The 22,505-nt window shown below is 39.8% G+C and overlaps 1 protein-coding gene and 1 long non-coding RNA gene across 5 annotated transcripts in view; one reads left to right on the plus strand and one right to left on the minus strand.

Annotated features, from left to right (window-relative positions):
- LOC309693125 overlaps nucleotides 1-22,505 on the minus strand; it is a 62,617-nt gene that overhangs the window by 9,908 nt on the left and 30,204 nt on the right. The gene's annotated exons all lie outside the window — the stretch shown is intronic.
- The window catches only part of LOC309693124 (netrin-G1-like), a 67,850-nt gene continuing 63,015 nt past the window's right edge, over nucleotides 17,671-22,505 (plus strand). For 2 of the 3 annotated variants that reach the window (XM_082512113.1, XM_082512111.1), the window contains exon 1: nucleotides 18,187-19,273. The gene's annotated coding sequence lies outside the window, so the exon portion shown is untranslated. Of the gene's footprint in view, nucleotides 18,063-18,186; nucleotides 19,274-22,505 lie in introns of those variants that run through there. The other variant, XM_082512112.1, reaches the window with a different exon arrangement.

The following is a 22,505-nucleotide window of genomic DNA, read 5'->3' on the forward strand; positions in this document are numbered from 1 at the left end:
TGATCTTGCTTCAGTGGGACAACATGACTGGCACATATATTTCCAGGCTGGGCTGCTGTTTGGCTCTTTGGAAGCAGTGGCTTGAACACAACCGTTTTATTATGCATTATGCAGTTCTCCTGTAAAGTTCTGCTCAGGATATTGTGAATACTATTTCTCTCCCTCCCTCTCTCTCTCTCTAACTGTGTTGGCATTTAGATAAGCAAATGCAACAATCACATCTTGGCTTGGCATAATTTTCGTGTCATGTTTGTGTCCACTCAGCAATTCTATAGTAGCATATGGTTACAGTATGCTTATGTTACAATGGGAGTTAACAGAAATGCATATCTGTGTATGAAATGCATGTCAACTGAACAAAGAGTCAGAAGCATAGTGACACATGTCTGATATTACACAGTGTGTGTTTGTGTTTAGAAACATTAGCTGTAACTTTCTGAAACTGACAGTTTCTGATGTTTACATCTATTTTATTTAATGGTAACAGTGAAGATTCTGGCTTTTTTTTTTTAAATTTCCCAACATCACATTCCTTTCATCTTTATACACTTGATTTTCAACAAGTCATAGTTATGAGATGCCATGACACAATGCTCTGTACTGTCTTTACATGTCAGTGACCTAATCTCAAATGGTATTCAGCAGTGTTTTGCTTAAATCACATTCTCACATACTGTACTGTCACTTTTCAGCAAGGTTGCTGGAAATAATCATGACATCTCGGTGTGTCATGCATCATGGTGGATAGCTCAGGTGACACAGGGCTGATGTCAGCACCCCACATCATATAAAAAAGCTCTCATCATTCATACCCACAGGTCTCTCCCTATAGCAAAGAGTGCTGAACCTGACACACGCCAACCGTCAGGGAAATGTGCTACTTCCCACGTAGCTTTGCCTGTTGGACAAGTTGGTGCAAACATGCAGTATAGCGTACAAGGTTTGACTCGGTGCTCAGCACTGTAGGCCTAGGCATCTGTCTCTCACACCCACAGGTCTCTTCTTGGCCCACAGGTCTCTTCTACAACACCCTCTCTCAGTCAGCAAATGCCACCCACCAGCTATCCCAGCTGCCAAACAGTAGGTGGTGGAAAGCAAAATAGGCAGGTGTATTAAGTACAACAACACCTCAAACCACAAAGCACAGTCTCATCTGCCTCCTCCTGGTTCTTAGCACAGATACAGGAAGCAATCCACAGTTTCATTTGTAGGTAATAATTACAAAATTCATTTTCACAAGAAATGTATTTAAATAGCACAAGAACAATCTTTTCAGGGCACTTTACATCATAAGGGGACTGATTTACAAATGTTATATAGGAAGAAATCTAACATTGCCTTTTAGGCAAGGACTCAAATGTGCAATATGTACATAAAAAATATGAAATAACATAATAATAAGACTGTGTTTAACTAACTGAGCCATTTCCATGCTACATGTAATAAAATAGAAATCAAGTGGTGGGAGATTATTTCTTTATGCCATACTTCCCCATTGCAGGAGATTTCATGAATAATTCACCTTGAGTGGACATAAATGACATGTAATTGTTGTTAAATTAAAATGATAGGATGATTTCATGGGGTATTATATGTTCATAAATGGTAAAATGAGCCATTTTAGTCCATTGGTTACTAGACAACATCTCGGTATCTAATACAGCTAAGAACCTTCAGGTGCATAAGATATACCTGTGTGTACAATCTGGCTAGTAAACTCCATGTGGTCAAGGAGTAGTTCAAGGACCAAGAAACAAACAAGCGAACAGAGCATGATTTTGTGTATCGTAGTAAGATTGATGTGCCTCATGCAATTTCTGTCTGCGCTTTACAAAAAGAAAAAAAGTCTGCCCCCTTCTTAACCGTTCATCCACTTCTGAGGGAAGCTAGAGCCTTTCTCATGTGTTATAAGGCAAAAAGCAGGGTACACCATGGAGAAGTTGTCATTTAGTCTTTTAAAGGGCCAGAACAGAGAGACAGACGGTCATTCACACTGATGGCCAATTCAGAATCATCAGTCAATCTAACATACATGTCTCACCCCAGTCTTTAGAGTGTGGGAGTATGTCAGAATAGCCACACGGGCAAAAGAAGAACAAGCTCCATGCAGACAGGCCCTGGCCGCTTAATGGATTCAAACCCAGAACCTTGTTGATGGTAAAAGGTAGTACTTACCACACTGCCACTGTTGCTGCACAGAAACACACTGCTGACACTGCTAATTAAAAGGTTAGTACAAAACATGTTGCAGAAAACTTCCAGACCAATGGTGTCTTTTGTTTAGGTATATGTAAAATTGGAACTGCTTATAAACTGTCTACGGCACTCTTCACACAAGCAAGGTGTGGACTTTTAATATGATTCGCAGGCAAGCCTTTTGTCAGAGCTGTGCTTCTTTCCTTCTGTGAAACACCACCTATTATGATGCAGAATCCAATTACAGATGGCAGAGGCTTGTCAGGTGCAATGAGCTCTAGTGACCCCTGACCCTTCAGTCAATGTTTTCTAGCTTTCCCTTGCAGCTGATCACTGGTGCTGTCGAATTCTTCCACTGAACGGTTATGCAAAAATTTAAACAGCGATAGCGATGAGTTAATTAGTGATGGATGGAGTCAGTCATGACTGAGCTAGGTATCAAACTTACATTATGAAACAAGCACATGTTTTAAATGAAATGATGGTTCATATTGTGAATTTTACTTCTGATAAAGGTTTTAGTTTTTTTTATGTTGTTTTGATCCTGCTACAGTCACTTTAAGTAAATACAATTTTGCACGAGGCTGTTTGGGTTTAAAACTGATAAAATACAATTTGAGTGAACATTTTATAGCAATGAAAATTTGAGGATGTATTCAGTACATTTTTCAGCTTTCCTGGTAAATAATTTACAAAATGCTCTCATTATTTTTCTTTAAAAATAATTGTGGGTGAAATCGAGGAGATATGGTTGGATTTAGAGTTAGGGTTATGTTATTGCACATGATCCCAGTGTTGTGTTCACTTGCTTGTACTGGGTCCAGTTGTATTTGTTTCTTTACTTATGTCCAGACTTGTTACATTGTTTGCTGCCTTCTTGGCCACATGTGTCTTATACAAATAAAAGATTATTGATATTAGACCAAAACTCTTTTTGCAGTAGTTGTGTCTACTGACATTGCATCACAACATCTTCTGTGCCCCATGACTTATGAACATTTGAATTAAGAGTCAGTGTCAGCTGCATTAATTTTTTAAATTAAATAAATAATCACTCAAAGCACAATCATACAGAGTCTAGAGTCTCTGAATGGAATATAATATTGTTGAATAATAACTATGTGGTGAGGTGTGAGTACTAGAAATTTGGATCCATGCAAACGACAGGTAACAACAGACGCAAGCCTAACGAGGCTTTCAAACTTAGAGCCTGGCTTTTCATGTGAAATGAAAAGAGTGGATCTTAATATCCTTGCATACATGGCATTTCTGCTGCTCTCTACCTGCCAGCCTCTCTGAGGTAGGGCGAATATTACATGGCTCCTTTTTTAATGTTCTCTGCAAATCCTGGGGGGAAATTACCCAAGCCCGGTCACCGCCGTTTGTGACAGATGGAAAACCTTTCCAAAGGGATTATGATGCCCTAGACTTACTCTCATTCTCATTTCTTTTAAAGCCCAGGTATCAGGTATCTGTCAGGCAAGCTTGGGATTGCCTTGACAGAGGTTCTCATGTCTCAGCTCACCCCTCGTCAGAGAGCAGGTGAAATTCCCCGTTATAACCCCTCTGTCTCTGCCATTCACAGCTGTCAGGCAACACAATGACATAATGGCAACATTTGAAATGCACCCTAATAGTGCCGTGTTGGACCTTGTTAACACTATCATCCAAGCCAAAGAAAAGGCTTTGTAGCCCATCAGACGTGTGCCACATTCACAGTTGCCCCTTGAAATGGGATTAACTTTTAAGTACACATCTGAGGGAGACACTATGAGGAAGAATTGATGGACTGCTCCATTAAAGGAGATGTTGTTTGTTGAGATTTAAGGTACCTTGGGGAAAGTCACAGTGAGTGTGTATCCATGGTGTTGACAACATGTAAGAATGTGTGCCCATTGTTCTCTATTTGTAAGAATGTTCCCAGGTACATACTTAAGAGTATGCAAGTATTTATGATCTGCATTTGTTGTGGTTTCAATTGATTTTGATAATGTCAATATTATTTTTAAATAATAGTATAGTATATAAAAGTATTATTTATAAATGTTTATATATATATTACTGTGTAAAAGTCTGTGCAAATTAGTCAATCCCCATTTCTCTATATTTGCTATGAAAGTGGGAAAAAGGAGCAGCAATGTATTATTACTGCTGATTTAAATGCATTGCATGAGGCAAAAGCAGTGTTTGTACAATTCAAATAGACCTGAAAGTTAATATTTGACATGACCACCTTTTTTTCTTCAGAATAGCCTGAACTCTCTTGGGGTAGCTTTTCAGTAATTTATCAGTAGTCCTCCCAAAACACTTCCCCACACTTCTTGAAGGACATTCTGAAGCTCTTCTTTCATTGTTGGCTGCCTATTGTTCAGTTCTCTGTCAAGATGATCCAACACTGCCTCAATATAGTTGAGGTCCAGTCTCTGGGGAGCCCAGTCTATGATTGTGCTCCATTGTGTATTTTTCTACACTGATATGTTTTTAGTGCTTCAGTCCTAGTGTGTTTGGGATTATTGTCCTGATGAAAAATGATCAACCAGACACATTTTTTTAAATATGATTGTATGGTGAGTCAAAATCTGACCAAATTTTTCTGCGTTCATTTTCAGGCCACTGCCTGAAATGCAGCCCCAAATGAAGACAGATCTTCTGCCATGTTTTTAGAGATGTCTATAGCTATTGTACATGTGTCCTGACCTCCTTTGTACAATCTGAACACAAAGTTTGATGTTTCAATTCATCATTCCATAAGACGAAAGTTGCACAAGGTTTTCAGTCCAGTTCTTGTGTAATTTGGCATACCTCAACCTTTTCTGCGCATTTTCCTTCATTAACAATAGCTATTTGACAGCCACCAGACTATTTTTGATGAGGCCTCGGGAAAATATTCAGTTCAATTCAGTTCAGTCCAAATCAATTTTATTTATATAGCTTCAAATCAAAACAACAGCTCCCTCGAGGCATTTTATATTGTAAGGTAAAGACCCTACAATAATACAGACCAAACAAAGAAATAGTAGATGGATTAACTGAAGGGTCAGATGTATCTGTCAGGTCCTGTGTCAACTTTGCTTGATTTTTTTCCTATTTCATAATTACTTGAATTTCAAATACTGTTCATCTGCTGTATATAGCTTTAAGCCAGCAGCTTTTTCTTTAGACCTCAACTTGTCCAGCATCCTCATTTTTAATAACACAGTGTACATCATGTTGAGTAAGTTTTCAGCAGCTAACTTTTTGGAAATTACATTTTTGATGCCAACAATGTAGTTTTATGTCTGTCAAGGTGTGTTATCTTTGGCATTTTTCACAGATTTGACAAAAGAAATTGGTACAATTATTTGTTTTGCCAAAAGAAATGATTTGAAATTGATTAACTGTCTGAGTTGTCTGTTATGTACAGACACAACACTGGCTCAGTGCCACAACAAACTAAATAACCTTTCCTCTAAAAAAATGGTCAAGCAGAAAGTATCAAAAGAAAATTTCTGAAATAACTTCAGAAAGCCTGGAGAAGTATTCCTCAAAACCAGAAAGCCATGCTCCTTGGGGGCAAAATAATGAAATAAGGGGTGACTATACTTTTGCACAGTACTGTTTACTAAATATTGCATATATGTTATTTATCAGTCTCGGTAGGCGGGGATCAGCCAACCGAGGCCTCCGCTCCTAGCCGCTTGGCACACATTGCACCCGCTCCCTACGGCACCTCCTTTGGGTGGTGGGCCTGCAGGACGATGGGCCCATGTCCCTTTTTCGGGCTGTGCCCGGCCAGGCCCCATAGAGTAAGGCCCAGCCACCAGACGCTCGCCCTCGGGCACCCTCCCCAGGCTTGGCTCCAGGGTCTAGGGCCCCGGTAACCTTATCCTGGGCAGTGTGAACTGTCCAGGCAAAGAGCCCCAGTACAACATATCCCCTGGAATCCCTGGGACACACAATTCCCTGCACCACAATAAGGTAGCGATTCGCGAAGGGGAACATTAACAACAATTATCAGCAACAATCAAAATTATGCAGTTTATGTTTAATTTATGTTTTTCCATGTGGACTTGTTATTAAAAGATAGTCAGTGGAAGTTATCTTTCTTACTATGTGTTTTTGTTATGTTTTATTATGTTTGTATCCTGTTTTAACAGCATTGGTATTAAAGGTTTTTTAACTTTCTGTTTTATTGTATTGTGATTATTCCTAGTTTTTACTTATATAGCTATATAGGGCTTTGTGACTTTGAAAAATTTTCTGTACAGTGTAAAATATATAGATAATTTTACTTGTCCATCCCAAGTGGAATTACTTTCTTATTTGTGTATTACTAGTACCTCATTTATCCATGTTCCTGTCACACACTATGCTGAAAATACTCATGAAAGGTACCAAAAGGTTGCTTTTTGAGTGACATTCAGAATATTTAAAGAAGCAAGACTAAGAGTCTACCGTTCTTCTATAGCAAGTCAAGCTGTACAACTTTAACAATACTAACAAGTTGCTGTTTAGCAATATTTATTGTGATACCATGTCCACATCTACTAATTGCTGTAGCTCTAAACACAAATTAGAAGTCTACACACTGAACAGAAACATTTTAATGACAGTCTATCCAATAGATGTTTAGGCATTTTGGTCAAAACTTTATGTTAGCCCCAAATAAAAAGTCAAAGAACAACCAGAGTCATTAGGACTTCTCTAGACAGCATGAATATTTGCCTAATTAAAAGTAAAAACCAAAGGCTACAGAGACAGTTTTAAAAAACAAAAATATAAGGTTGTTGAGTTGAGGAATTGTTTGGAAACCCACCAGCCAAAACTTCAGTTTAACGCCTCTGGACAATCACTAAAACCCAATGTCAATTGAGTACAGGCATTCCATGTTTAAACTGCAGTATGCAAAAAATAAATGACACATTTAACAGTATGAACATCGGACACACTTGATTTTTTTTATTTTTTTTATTTCAGGCTGCATTTGCTGTTATTGTTAATACTTTCTCTTTGTCCAATAAGATATTCCCACTGGTCACTAAGCACTTATTCCAGACCAGCCACACTATTAAAATTAAATAAAACCTCAGAAGAAACTAATTTCCATTTGCTTTAACTGAGAGTGGAGACTGTATTCTATGCATTGTCTACAGGTTCACCATCAGCATGGATATAGTTCTTTTCATCTTTGATATTAATTTAAATTCCATTGTCTGTTTCAATTGCAAATTTTTTCAGGTCCATAATTTCCACTCTCCTCATTAATGCTCAAAAAGCATAAAGAAGAATATGTAAGGAACTGGTTAAATAACCCATTAAGAAAAAAATAATTACTTAATGCACAGAACACAGTTTGTAAGGCTGTTGTTGAACTGCATAGGTAATGCATGCTTTTGTTTGAAGTGAATCAAAGACTCATCACCCTAGGGGTGATAGAGTCAAAATTAAAGAACGCTTTCAAATATTGGGAAATAAACTCACTTGTCAAGAGTGATGACTACTGTGGTATGCTAGGTATTCAAGCACTGTGCTTTTGGGTTCAGACATAGATGGAGCCCTGCGCACCTTCCTAATATTCATACCATCTCCTCCCAGCCACTAACAGCCACTAACAGCTCATTACTACCTTTTACAATTCTTCATAATTATTAAGAAAAATATACTGAGATTAGCAGCATTTTTAGTTCTGCAATAAGTAACCTGGTGTAAGGTTAAAGGGATAGTTCAGCATTTTAAAACTGTAAATCTTAATAGTAGTCCTGCCAGTTATTTGAAAAGAAGCTTCTCTTTGTCTTTCTTTATAGAATGAAACTGGTTCAAGCTTAACTTAATTTAGCTCAACTTAGCCTAAAGACTATAAATAGGTGGAAACCTCTATGCTACGCCCAAATTTTATTAAGCCGTGCAAAGACAATATATAAGTGTGAATATTCTTAAATGTGACTATACATATTTAAATACATTCCCAGTAACTGGAGTGGATTCTGCTCCTTGTCAGTTATAGAGAAGCACAAACCAACCCTGTAACCAAGGCAGTCCACTACACATTTCTCTTGATGACTGCTCAGTAATGATTTAATATTATGCCCACGGACTGCAAGAGCAAATATCCACTGTGCATTAAATGAGGGATTTCAATTTGAAACACAAGGGTGTTTGTGTTAACATCGTGATTCAGTTAACCAGAACGCATCAGGTTTCGGAGTTCATCTCTCCTACGCTGATGTAGTCCAGGATCCATGTGTGAGACTTTCTTTCCAAGCTCCTTAGACGACTTTCTTGTGGTCAATCCAGGCGGTGTGCAGGTCAGTCTGGGGGGCTGGGGCTATCCTAGCTACAATAGGGTGTCCGGCGAGGTATACACCCTGGACATGTTGACAATCTGATGAAGGACTAACATAGAGAGACAAACAACTATTCACTCTCACATTCACACCTACGGGCAATTTAGAAGCACCAGTTAACCTAACCCCACTAACTGCATGTCTTTAGACTGTGGGAGGAGGCCAGAGAGAGAATGTGGAGAACATGCAAACTCCACACAGAAAGGCCCCGGCCAGATGGTGGATTTGAACTCAGGCAACAGTGCTACATATATATGTTAAAAGATATAAACAAAGATCCATAACTATATTAGGAAGATGGCCACGATCAACCAAGTGCTTAGTGAATACTTCAGGCAGCAGAAACCTGAGAAAGAAGATAAAGCAAGAAGAGGAACCACCATGGTAGGACAGGCCCCCGCAAGGCAAGTGCCATTGGCAGATAGGATTTCTTTATGTCAGCAGCTTCTTCTATCAACGGCTGGACATAACTGGGCTGAAAGTCAGCACCGAGACACTATTCATTCTGTAAATTTTAGCTTTCTTTTTGTAAGAAGGCTCCAGTCAGGTGGTAATTCAACATTGGCTTCCTTCTTTCTTTCTTTTATTTTGCTGAGTTGCCAAATGCGTTGCCACTTGTAGTAAAAGTGAATGTTTATATTACATAAAATGTCAGAATCCTCAACAAAACTAGAATTTTGTTTAATTATAGGCATGACAAATTAAAATTTCTGAACTATTTTAAAACAGCACCTGCTCAGAAATACTCTACTCTACATACTCTTACTTTGGTGTACTGACATATGACGGATTTTGCCAAAACCAAACATGGCCTGGAGCAGAGAGACCTGGGTGTCCAGGTGGAGTGGCATAGGAAAACAGATGAGCAGGAAAGGTTGAATAAATAGTCGGAGAGCATGGCAGACAAGAACAGTTGCACTGAAGCTAGGAGACAGGAGAGAGACCTCAAGAGGTCACCAATTGAGGTGAATCCCCTCTGTAAGCTGGGCAGGATTCTGAACTGACTCTTGAGCAGAAGCTGAAAAAGACCAAGGCCAGCCAAGGGCCTGGAAGCATTAGAGGCCAGGGAACTGCAGTGGCTGCAGGACCTCCAAAGCACTAGGGAACAGTGACCCTGGCACGCTGGGCAGCTGTGGGTACAATGAACATAAATAGCTAAGAGAGGGGCAACATAGACTGTCAAAAATCTGGTTAAAAGTTATGGTCGTTTCATTCTATTAATATAACACAGGGGAAAAGACCCAAATGCATGACCGTGAAGCATAATTAATAATGAGAAAGTAAGTCTTCAGTGTCTAAAACAAAAAAGCAAGAAATATTTAGCTCAATGAGCTACTTAAAACAAAACAGAATTCCAGCGTGAGTAGACACAACTCATACATTCAGGGCTGAACTGTTGTGTATGAGACAGACGGTCACAGAGGATGAAAAAACATAGCAAAAGCACCAGATATGCTGAAGAAGCTCAAAATAAAGCAAAGGGAGGACAGGGAAGCTAACACTGAGAGAAAACAATAGATGATAGACAATGACAAAGAGATACAGGAGGCACTGCAAAAATGTGAATAATTACTAATCGCTTAGAAATACAAGAAAACATGTCAGATAAATGAAAACAGGGAACAAATCTCAAACATAGCCAGGAAAGCTAGACTAAGAAATTATCTAATTGAAATATAAAATGATCAAGTTTATGCGACGAGTCCATCAAATGCTCTGACATCTCAAAATTAAGTCTTTTAACTGCCAAACAGGGGGAGGGGGTGGACTAGGGAGGGTAATCTTTGGAGACAGGGTTGTAATTTTTCTAAGTGAGTCATCAAAGATAGCCATTTAATCCCACATCTGTCCCAGACAGGAACAGAGAACTCTTTTGATCAGGAAATGAGGCCAGCACTGGGCCTCCAGAAAAATACCTAAATTCCATTTGGGGGATTGAAGTCAATTCAAGGGATGAAAAGATCAACAAACCATCGATTTGTTACATGCAATGTGCATGTCATCTAATTAAGTAAAATGTACACAAATTAGACTACTGCTGTTTCGCGGTTCTTCTTACCCACATATTTTAGATAAAATGAATGACCTGTCAGCTTGCTTTTAAACTCTGTGGATACGAGGGATTCATTAGAGAGCAAAATATGTTATTTATTCTTCTATAACAGTCTATACATGCTGTAAAGGATGTAAATACATGTGTAATAATACACACTGTTGGATGTTTATGTTTTTAGCATTATTGTAAATGTGCTTTATATCTTTCACTGTTATGCAATCACCACTCTCTTACACATAGAAATATTACAGCTTCAACTGCTGGCCTCTATTATTGAACAGAAAGAGGAAAAATATTGCAGGTGGTTGGCATTTAATATTTAAGAGGTTTTGCTGGATTCAAGCACCTGACTCGCATGCTGAAGAAAAACTGAGGATTTCTCTGCAGACCTGGCCTGCAGACCCTGTGGCCTCCACACTGCCCTCTATCCCACAACACCCCCTACCCACTCTCAAGCCATCCCTGTCTTGGACACAAAGCCTGGTCTGCACCCAAACACTTCGCCTTCATGCCTTATTCATTTTCCATAACATGAACATCGCAAGTAAGTCTCTGTCTGTCAGCCTCTCTCTGGATTCTTGGATTAATGTAAATCCCAGCAAACAAAGAAGATTCAGTAGTGGGTGATAAAGAATAGCTGCTATTTGCATCGTAATGTGAATTTATTAGATCGGTCTATATCCTGGAGATGGCTGCCTATTTCAGCAGTGATGTGGTGTTTTGTTGTTTTTGTGGAAAATGATGCTTCCTCCGGATGAGGGGTGGAGATAGAAGTGTCCTTGTTCATCTGGGGAAATGTTTATCATGATTCCCACACATTTCTTTCTCTTCTGACAAATCAGCTGCAACACTTTTTACACCAACATTTGAAGTAGATATCCCAAGCGACCTCCTTTGGGACTTCCAATTCTGAAGACTCTTGTTTGTGTCCTCTCCGAGGCTCTCAGCAGGGAAGGATGCAATGTTCTATGTTTAAAATGAAAAGAGGTGTCATGAGGTGTCACTAAATGCAGCGGGACTGTTTGATTGCTTCACTCGGCTATGAGGGGCTGTTCTCGTGTCTGTTTGGTGCCTATCACTTGCTGCTGGTTTGCCTCATCATAAATAATGCAGTCTTCATCCTGCCCACCCAACAAACACCTAAATGAAGGCAGCCTGCATTGCAGATTCTCAGAATGGGAAAGGTTACTTCAAGGAGTACAGCAAAGCCGAACGAGAAAACAACAGGAAATGTTTGACGAGGATGCCTCTGTTTGAGGGCGCTGTTTACAAATATGTGTATTCTTGTTGGAATGATATGTGTGTGCTGGTGTCAGCGTACTCTTCTGCATATGTATCTATCTTGTGTGGGTGGAATAAATAAAAGTAGCAACATATAAGGGGTAGTATAGAGAGAGAACAGAGAACACTATGGGCAAATTCATAAGCCTGCAAAATACAGTAGCTCTATTTCCCAAAATATCGTGTTTTGGGGGAAGATGAGATTGGCAGAAAAAAAATATGTGATGACAGTTATCTCCAACATAAAAGTATGCTCACGCAATGCTCCAGAAAACTTGTGGCTGAGACATTCCAACAATTGGAAATCTGCTCCCCCTCTACTTTTAATCACCTGAGTTTCTGATGAAATACTGAGCTGGAGGCATGTCAGTATCTGTTAATACTGGGAGCAAGACAAACCAGTTGTTGTCATTCTCCACTATATGTGTGAATGGGGATGAATGCATTAACAGATGATCTTATAAACCTGGTCTAACCTCAGACTAACCTGGATTTGGTCTGGAAACTAACTTTTTCCAGAGTCCATCCCTGAGATTACAGACGCCACGCTGGGTAATTTGTGACTATTACATAAGGTGCAGTCGATAATGAATCTTTTTTATAACAACTATTTAGAAATAATAATATCTTGCCGTGTTTGGTGGCAAGAGACAAGCAAGTTAATAGTCTCTGAAACAGCAGTAAGCCAATTTCTGCACTATTCTAATTCGAAAGTGAAATGTGTGTAGTTTGGAGGAGCTAGTGGGAGCAGGTTTGTTATTCCTTCTGCTGGCTGGAGTTTTTGAAGATGTGATCTCTGCTCTCCTGATAGTAAAGAAGCTCATGCAACTGAGTTCAGTTTACGAGCAGCTAGAGTCAATAAAAAGTAGATTACGCATGGATTGGTGACTACTTAGTTCAGCATTTGCATATCGCATATGCACACAGAAATCAAGACAGTGGACTCCTTTTTTTTTTTCTCTTTCTTTTTTTTAAACATTCCCATAATCTGGGAATCAATATTCTGAAACCACACAGACACCAGAAGCAGTTTTTATGTGAAAATATGTTACCCTCAATCAAAAATAGATTAGGTAGAGGTCACTGACTACCTTGTTGGCTGCCAATGGTCCATGTTGAAAATAATGAACCGCTGAAAACATGACAGACGCAAATAGCATGATATATGGGAGTAACAGACTGTGCAGGCTTAATTGATAGTCAGGTGATAAATAAGGCAGAACACAAGAAAACTCCTATCAATTAATAGCATTTGCAAGAAAACATGCCCATGACAATGCTTGTAAAACAGGGGGAAGCATTTGACTGTGAACAAGGATTAATGAATGACTGATCAGAACTTTAATTAATGACTGTTAAAACAGTGGTCTGTCCTAAAGTGTTTTAACATGTGCCTAGCATCAGCTGGTTAAACTCAGTTTTGTCTCCAGAGTACCTCGACAAGCTATATTCAGAACTCTTGTTCTTTGTAATACAATCCAGTTTATAGATAATTGATTCTGGGATATAGTCCAACTAAGTCAGCCTTCTGGGAAGTATGTTAGTGGTCACCCAACTACTGAAAAGCTTCTAGACATCCATACCGAGCCAAGAAACAGCATCCCACCCTGAATCTAATGATTTTCTTTTTTATTCTTCCTGAAAAATTCAGGGAATTTAATAAACTTTACAATGTATAAGTGACACAGCAGTTTCTCTGGATTCTGGCATTAAACCTCACCAAATGTCATGCTGGCAAAGATAAAGCCAAACAGCAATTACGACCCAGCAAATAGGGTTACCAAAAATCTATTTAAAGTCTGTTTTAGAATCTGAAATTGTGAGTCACTGTGCTGTGGAATAGACTGTTAGCATTATGATCCACCAGAACTCTTGGAAGAAAACCTCAGCTTTCCTCAAAACCTTGTCAAGACACAGCAAAAGAACCTCAGGGAATACGGGACTTTTTGGCATGCCATACCTAATAAATGTCAAGAGGCTCACATGGGTTTGTGGACATGTGAATCCGATCTTAGAGCTATCAGAATCAATGCTTTTGTTTAAAAAAAAAAACAAAAACATGAAAGGCTCCTTCAGTCTATTACCAAGTCGAATGTTCTTTTTCACCTCCAAACCTTGAAGTGTTTTTATTTTCAGGCTTGTCCACTCACTTTCAGGCTTGTTTTGTGAAACCTCAAGCACTTTGATTCTATCATTGTGAATACAATTTTTTTCAAGGTCATCTTTTCATGAAAATTTGAATAAGCCCATGGCGAGTATGAGCTATCTGCCGCGCATAAAGCCACAATTGAATACTCAATAGCATCATCTCATCTGTCTACTGAAGTAAAAGGGCAGGAAATAATCAGAACGTGTCAATTGGCCTATCGTTCAGATGGGAATCGTTCACAGTTATCACCTCATTAGAGGTTTTAAATTTTAGCCGTCGTCCTAAAAGAAAGCCTTTACCTCCTCTCAACTATTAATGAGCGCGCTTGATGAACTGATTTGTTGTTACGGTTAAAATTGACTTATGCTATCCATCATGTTGTAAAATGTAGAACAGCTCCCAGAGAGTTTGGCTTTTTGCCAGCAGCTCCCAAACCAAGTGATGCTGGGTTCCAGCTGCTTATGAGCCCTGGTTTTGGGGCCAGATCATAGCTGGCAAACAGTTTAGGTGTACTACCCAGTACCCACTCAACACAATATATTAATATATTTATTTATAGTGATGTTTACAATGATGAGCCATTCCTATATGTAATGTAAGTATCTCTGCTTCTTTTCACTTGTTTAGTCTGACATCGTCTTTAGGTTTCTGTTTTTCAGGCATAGAGAACTCCATAGTGGGGAACAAGAGACGGCAAGAGACGACGCTCACTCAAGCATATCCATGAATTGTTCAGGCAATAATTAGCATGATTCACCATGCAAGTCTTGCTGAGAAATTCCGATAAATTAAACTTTAATACAAAAAACTTTCAAATCATAAATCTAATGAGATTTTGAAATTGCTGGCATTAAAGGAGAAGCGCCTTCATTAATTTTGTGCTCAACAACAACAACAATAACTCGTCTGGCTAGGCTGCGAGTCCTTTACAAGGTGCGAGGCTCCACGAGGCCACCAGATTCAAACCCAGGACCTTAATGCTGTGAGGCAACAGCACTAATTAGTGTACCAATACTCTACCCAATTCCTGCTCAGTGGTGGGTCTGCTCTAATGAAAGGTGCAGACAGCATATAGATTTATTTGTTGTTGGCAGTTCTGTTGTGTTGACACTTTTTTTTGTGCACTGGTAAATAAAAGAAATAAAGATTTTAAGATAGTGATGTAATCCACTAACTTTCATCTGTAACATCTCACCAAAGAAGTAAATAAGGATGTTTACAAACTTAAGTGTCTCAAATGAGCAATACTCTTGCCTGAACACACATGTACTCAAACAAACAAACACATGCACACAAGGACACACTGCAAGTGCTTGAACCAATTCCAAAGAGTGTTTCCTGCTTCTCCCAGCTCCTTCCTTACCCTGATCACTTCCTGTTCTAAGCTGCACCGCAGTGGCTTTGGCATACTCTCCAGAACAGTGTCACATATTCCTTCTACACAGACACTTTTAAGTGTGGTAACAACCCACTCAAATTCACAACTATGTCTTGCTGGGTGAAAAGCTATACTGTCACATGCCAACACAGGGTTGCTCAGCTCATCATTTCAGAGGTGACGTTTCACTTCAATTGTGAGTAAGCTTCTAGTGATGCAATCAGCACGTGTAAACAGTTATAAGAACCTCTTCACCTAAATTCTGCAATAGCTGAGTGATGTTTGTCAGAGCATGTGAATTTTACTTTAATTATAGCCGGCAGGCCTCTGAGATCTTTATGTAAATCACCAATACCTGAAAAAAACAGCTTTTGGGTTAACTTTCACAGGGACTTGGGAAGTTATCTAATATTTATACCCCCTCTAATTGCATGCCATAATTACAACCTTGGCCTTAAGAAAGGTTTCTGAATAAATTGAATTAATTTGGCAGCCATAAGTTGTGCCTGCATGCTGATTCACTTTGCCCCACCTCTAGAGAGAAATAAGATTAAATACACCAATAATACATTTAAATAGGATAGAAATGTGTCATTAGGAAAAAAGAAGGAAATCTTAAGCTAGGCAGAACAAAGAAAATGTTTGGAATTTGGAAAAGGTGCAGCTCACCAAAAACATCTTATCTATCTCATCTCTGCAGGTCCAAATGTTTCCTTATCATCTCTGCATGTCAGCCTCTCCTTCTTTTCCTCTTCCTCTTGACTGCTCACACACACTCTAAGTACGAGGCTGCTGATCCTGCTGTCCCACTGTGGTCTTCCAACATGCAGTGGGGTCACAGATGATTAAAGCAGTGGCAGGTGGACTCCACTTTGAAACTATCAATAGACCCCCGGGAACTGAATCAAACAGCAAGCGCTCCATCTCTGTCAGCCTAGGTTCTTGGTGGCACCAAGGGAAAGGGTGTGCAGAGGGTGAGAGGGCAGACTCCACCTCTGTATCCTCGTCAAACACTGTAGCACTCTCCTGAAAAACTGTGGAGCTGCTATGGTGGAATTCTAACTCTCTGATGTGATTTCAAGGAGGCTTTGTCTATTCACTGAGCTGACCCTGGAGCCTTTGACCAGGGGGGGCTGAGGCTGGGGTTTGCAAGAGTAGCAGTCTGCATTTTTTTATATAGATCAACTTGAATAGCAGTCTGCCTAGATTAAAGGTCCCAGTACTTCACCGACATTGTGCAATCAGAAATTACAACTATATCAAATTCACATGGTCAGTCTATCTACCTACCTACCTACCTACCTACCTACCTACCTATCTATCTATGTATGCCTCAAATCAAAATGAAGCGGGGCAGTCATGTGACTGTCAGGGTGGTATGGTAGTATTTCCAGGAGGAATGATTTAATGGAAATGTCAAGAGCAGCAGTAGCTGGAAGCAAAGGCTGAACCCTCTGATACAGCGTGAGACACTTTACTCACTGGGGTTGAGAGACTTGTTGTCATGCAGCTCCAGTCCTAACCAAAATCTGCCTTTATCAGAACAGAAATGGCATTGTCACTTTTTAATGGGATTACAGGTCTTTCATTGCATATCAATTTGCAAGAAATCAATATGGGCTTTGGTGCTATTTGGGGGCATTTAAAACACATAACTGCTTAGCTTACATTCTACAAAACCAGGGACAAGCAGGGAAATGAAGGGTAGGAATAAGACTTCTATTCAGATTTCTGGAAGAAAAAAAAAGAAGCGGGAGGAAAGGGAACAAAGAAGGAATGAAGGTCAAGTAGATGCCTTGAAAATACAAGAAAAAAATTGTAAATTAGATGGATGAATGGATGATGAATATAAGAAGGGAAGAAAGGAAGGTCATCTGCATCCATAGATATGAGAAGAAAAGGACAGAAAACGCCAACAGCCAATACTGGAAAGCCCTCGGCTTTCAAAAACGCAATAATTATTACCTATTATAGCAAACAACTTCAACGCAGAGCTTTGAAACGTCACATATTTGAAAAATATTTTGCTCTTATTGAAAATCCACTTATACAGCCGGTCAGTTTGCCTAAAGGGCGCAAGAGCCGCCCAGAGTACTCAAGATTCATGCGAGTCGCAAAAACGGTGAAAATGTTTAATCGGAGAAAAGATTATCAGAGAAATATGGATATTTGCATTTCTTATTAAACTTACAACAGAAAAAGACCGTTTTTCACTTCGTGCCTCTGAATGTGCATAGTAATTTTGCAGCTGGTAGAAATATGAACTAAGAATAAGCGCGAGACTTATTGATTCTGATTGCTTTAGAAGTTTTTAAACGGTTCCAGCGTCGACGTGAGATGCGGACTGCTCAATTACTGTGGTGACCTTCAGCTGGGCGCGGTTGTTCTTATCGTGCAATCGCCACCAGTTGGCATTACAACACAATTAAAATGCGTATTCAAAGCGACCTGTCACCGTGGTTGTTTGCCGTGCTGCTTGGCACCCTGTAGTGGAGCGGGTGACATCTGTGACTCCGCGCCAAGGGAGCCCGCCAGACGCACCTAACTGTAGTTATTCTTTTAGCTCTGCCCGCAAAATTCAACGAATAATTACAGCACGAACTCCGACCGGAGGAGTTTTTTTTTTTCACTTATCTGTTTTACAAGCGCAGTTATTTCCCCACATTGTAACATGTACAGGTAAGATCTTTTTTCCCCTTTATTTATTTTCTGATCGCATTAAAACCCGAGGCGGTGATGTTGTAGTAGCAATCAATGTGTCAGACAATCGGGCGGTTATTGGTGCATAGATGAATAACCTATATTATATTTTTAGAGGAGGGGGGGTCCTTCACTTATTTCTTCCGAGCTCGTGTTCTCAAAACTCCGCAGGCTGCATTCTAATTGTGCTGTACTTGAAATTTTCGCCCCGAAGAGTCGCAGCTGTCAAGTTTTGGGGGGTTTTACTCTTCACGTGCAGCCCTTCCTTTTCATGGTTCGTGCGATGTGATAATGAAACCGCAGTGAGTTTTGCTGATGATGAGATCTGTGCGGCAATAGGGTTAGATTCAGAACTGTTATACAGTAAATCTAGGTGGACATCATTATTGTGTGTGCGCGTGTGTTTGTATGTGTGCGCAGTGCAGCTGTGGTTTCGAAATATCATTAGCGCATTTACAGTTACAGCTGGCTTCAAATGAGTTGGAAGCTTATGTAGAAACCGATGTAGTCCGTTGCAAGAGATCATGGAGCAACTTTATGAATATTATTCAACTTCAAGACTACAGCAAGTTTGTCTACTTTGGAATAATTTAATGTAGATTAAAAATAATCAAATGCTCAAATATTCTAGCATTTTTGAAAAGCGCATGTTTTACTGTGCCTGCTCTGATTACATTTAATTTGCGCGTGAAGGGGAACTGGCTGTAATATTCTGGTAAAACAACGACTGAAGTTGAGATTTACCAGCCAGTCAGTGTTATCTTTAGGACCCGGCGGAGCGCTCATATGTAACTGGACATAGTAGCTCCATTTGAGAAAGATTGCTTATCTCTTTCCTCCTCCGAGCACAACTCGGCTGGGCTGAGAAATCAGTCTAACCTATCCAAACGACCCCGAGAGTTGTTCTTCATCGGGATGTATTTTAATAGCCGTTGATGGACTTCATCGAATTTGGGACAACTGAGAATTACCTTAAAGGCTTCTGAAGTATTCGCGTGCGCCATTCGGATGAACGCTGCGCCAACCAGCGCTGCGTAAATCAAGGAGCCGCTTGTTTGGACACCCGTGAAGGCACAGTGGTGTTTGTAAAAGGGGGAAGAAAAGCTCTGGTGATCGGGTCCCCGTGTTCATTATTCGGATGCAAAAGTTTAAAGAAAGTTGGGAGCAAGAGAGAACATCGTAGTCTCCAGGTCAGTTCCCGCTTTCTGCGCACACATCATTTTTATTGATCTATGTGGTGCAAAAAATAGAAGGAAATTAGAAAGAAAAGAGCCAGTCAGAGACCAATAAACGTCTTTCTGCAACTACCGGTGGCCTCAAAATAACTTGTTGAATGAGCAGATTGTCCCAGGAGCGTATTTAAATGTAAGTGTTATGTTTTGAGCATTCAGATGAGTTTGTACGTTTTCGTTATTTGTGTACTGTTGCTTCTGTGACCGGGATCGTCGTTACTAAATGGGCCGCCGTAATAGGGTAATTGCAGTAGGCTGTTTGTGGGAACGGTAACGTTTGTTAGGTGAGAAGTGGATAACATAACCACGAGTTTTATATGAGATATATAAAAACTGTTGTGCATGTCCATAGTGTTTAATTGGCATCCTTCTTCAAAGAGTTTAAATGTATTCAGAAGGTTTTCTTCATTTAACAAGAAACTGAAATGTGTAGTCTGCACCTAAACCTAAACCCTTTCTTCAAGTCCGCCCCCAAAATGTAATAGTGGAAACAATGTCAGTTTAACCTGTTGCGCAGCAAGTCAGCAAAGTCAAATCTAGGTGTGCCATGTCTCTGCGCAAAACTGGATTCAGAACATAAAAGAACAGCTTCTTTAAAATATGTCATTTTTTCAAGCTCTATCAGATATTTGCATGTTCCATTTTGAAATCATTTAGAGACCAGAAAAATACTTTTTTTTTTTTTTTTTTTTTTAAAAAGACTTTTGCTCGAGGCTCTGTCTTTGAACATTACATGTGCTGAACAATAATTTCAAAAATTTGTTTTGATGCTGTGCGTTTTTGCATGTTAGTCGTCCTGGAGAAGAACTCATGACAGCATGATTTCATATGTGATTGTAGTGAAGGCTGTCTGGCTGTGTCTGGGGCCATCACACTGTAACTACATCAACCACATCCTAGAGTGAGTCCTTAAATAACAAGTGACCTAACGTGGCTCCAGTTGGAGAGGTTAAAGGTGCAGCCCAGGGGCAATAATTGTATGTTTTATGTCAAGTGTTCATATTGGGAGAAGCTAAGAGACACAGTTGTAAACAGAGAGAGAGACAGAAAGAGATAGTTGAAGAGAAATAACAATTGAATGAAGGATCAAGACGGAAAGGAATGACAGTCAGAAGATAAATGTGTTACAGTACAGACATGCTTCTGCTTGCCAGTCGATCCCACTGTGACTCATATTGGGGGGTTTGTTCTTGGCTGTAAGAAATTTGGAAGCATTAACCCGTTTATTGTTGCACTCATCAGCCAGAAACAAAGCATTAGTCTGCTCAAACTGGCTATGGATCATAAGTTATTGGTTGGAATTCAACAAAATCAATGAACACAATAGGAGGTATTGTATGTGTGCACATCCAAAAGCCTGACTGATGCCCAGTACAAAAAAAAAAAAAAAGAAAAGGCAAGACGGTAAAATAGCAATTGTCAGTAGAAAAACCACAAAGCGCAAATCAGACTGTCATGTTAGGGTCTTTTTTTATTTCAAAATCAATACGAGTGTTATTTTGCAATCATTGATGTCAGTTGGTGCAGAGTATTGGAGTAGATCTGAGGTCCTGCCTTTCAGCACCATGGACAGCTCTCTTTCACGTTGGTTAGAAAATGAGAGCTAAGAGGGGATCAAAAAGCCACACTCAGAGACAGAGAGAAAAGCCACACTTAAGCAGGATTACTATAAAATGAATGGAATACATCCGTTATGGTTTTTAAGAGTCTGGCTGGGAGTTTGTAACCAATATAAGCCACGGGGCACGACTGCCTGCTGACTTTTAAAACACTCTGCTATGCTTGAGCTGCCCAGGGGATGGAATGCAAGTGGACACAAGGGGGTGTTTCAGAGGCTTCAAAAACAAGTAAAGGAAAAGAGATAAAGAGAGAGGGGAAGGGAGAGAGAGAGAGAGTGAGAGAGAGAAGGAGTGGGGGGGTGGTCATCCAAAGTTCTGAGCTTTCTCCCGGCATATGGAGGGCTACTCAAATATTAATAACTTCTAATATAGAATCTGACTCATATTTTTCTCAGTGAAATTATGACATTCACAGGTTTCTCCTTGCACTTTGAGTAGCACAGAATATGAGGTAGACATGCGATGACAGAGGAAACAAGTGTTCTTCTGCATTTAATTTTTTCAGTGTAATAATTTTGATGCAAAATATACAGTGCTGCCAATTATTGCAATGTGTTCCCATGTGCAGCCAAAGCAGCTCTGGTCCATCGGGGCACTGACATTTCTATGGTGTCCTACAGTGTCAGGCTAGAGTACATTGTCAGCTGGTATTATGGTCCTCTATGGAGCTGCCTTGTTTTGGTACCTCCTATGGATGCTTAATCAATTTGGGATTTGTGGAGACTGGAGGTCAACACACAGAACGCGTTTTCTTGAGAAATGTCCCAAGTGTTAAACAGGTTTTCATGTCAGTGGTTTTAATGTTGTGGCTGATGGTGTTGCTGTATAGCCCAATATGCAAACACTACAGCACGGAGGCATATTATTAATGCAGTACAAATTGCTGTGGCTATCACAAATGTCACCTCTCTTGGTCATGTTTCATTGAAAAGCAGTTGAATTTACTTCATAAATTGTGTGGGAACGCTTACTCGGCGCACTAATTTTCTCTTTTAGAGGAGTAAAGATTAAAAAAATTGCAATTCCTTTTTCCTACCTTAGCACCAATGAGCATACCTGTCTATGCCGATTTACTGAGCTACCTGATACCTGCCTTTCATCTGGATATAATTTCATTGCTCTAGATGTCTGTGAATTAAATCCAGTATCCCATGGTCAGGCCTATTTGTTGTCCCTTATTAGCTTTGAATGTTCCTAGCGATAAGTGACCTACACCACCCTGCTGCTGCTACCTAATTTGACTGTCTTATGAAAGCCAACCTCAGCATTATGAAAGGGGGTGTGGGACTTTGCAGTATCACGGTGTGTGTGTTGGTTTGCATGTCAATCGTAAGTGCTCCATCCCATGACGCACCTCCGATCAGACACTGACATTTATATTTATGAAATCTTATACACACATCCTGCGAAAGAAATTACTTAATCAACAATTACACTTCCAGGCATGTTTTAAAGACACTTTGCCGACTGATACGAGTGCATTTAAAGAAAAAGAATTCTACCTTTTCGCCTTTATTTCCTCTACTTTCTTTCTTTTTTAAACAACCATTCATCTATACCTTTTGTCATGG

The sequence above is a fragment of the Aulonocara stuartgranti genome, assembly GCF_965226115.1.
Source record: "Aulonocara stuartgranti genome assembly, chromosome: 18".
NCBI lineage: Eukaryota > Metazoa > Chordata > Actinopteri > Cichliformes > Cichlidae > Aulonocara > Aulonocara stuartgranti.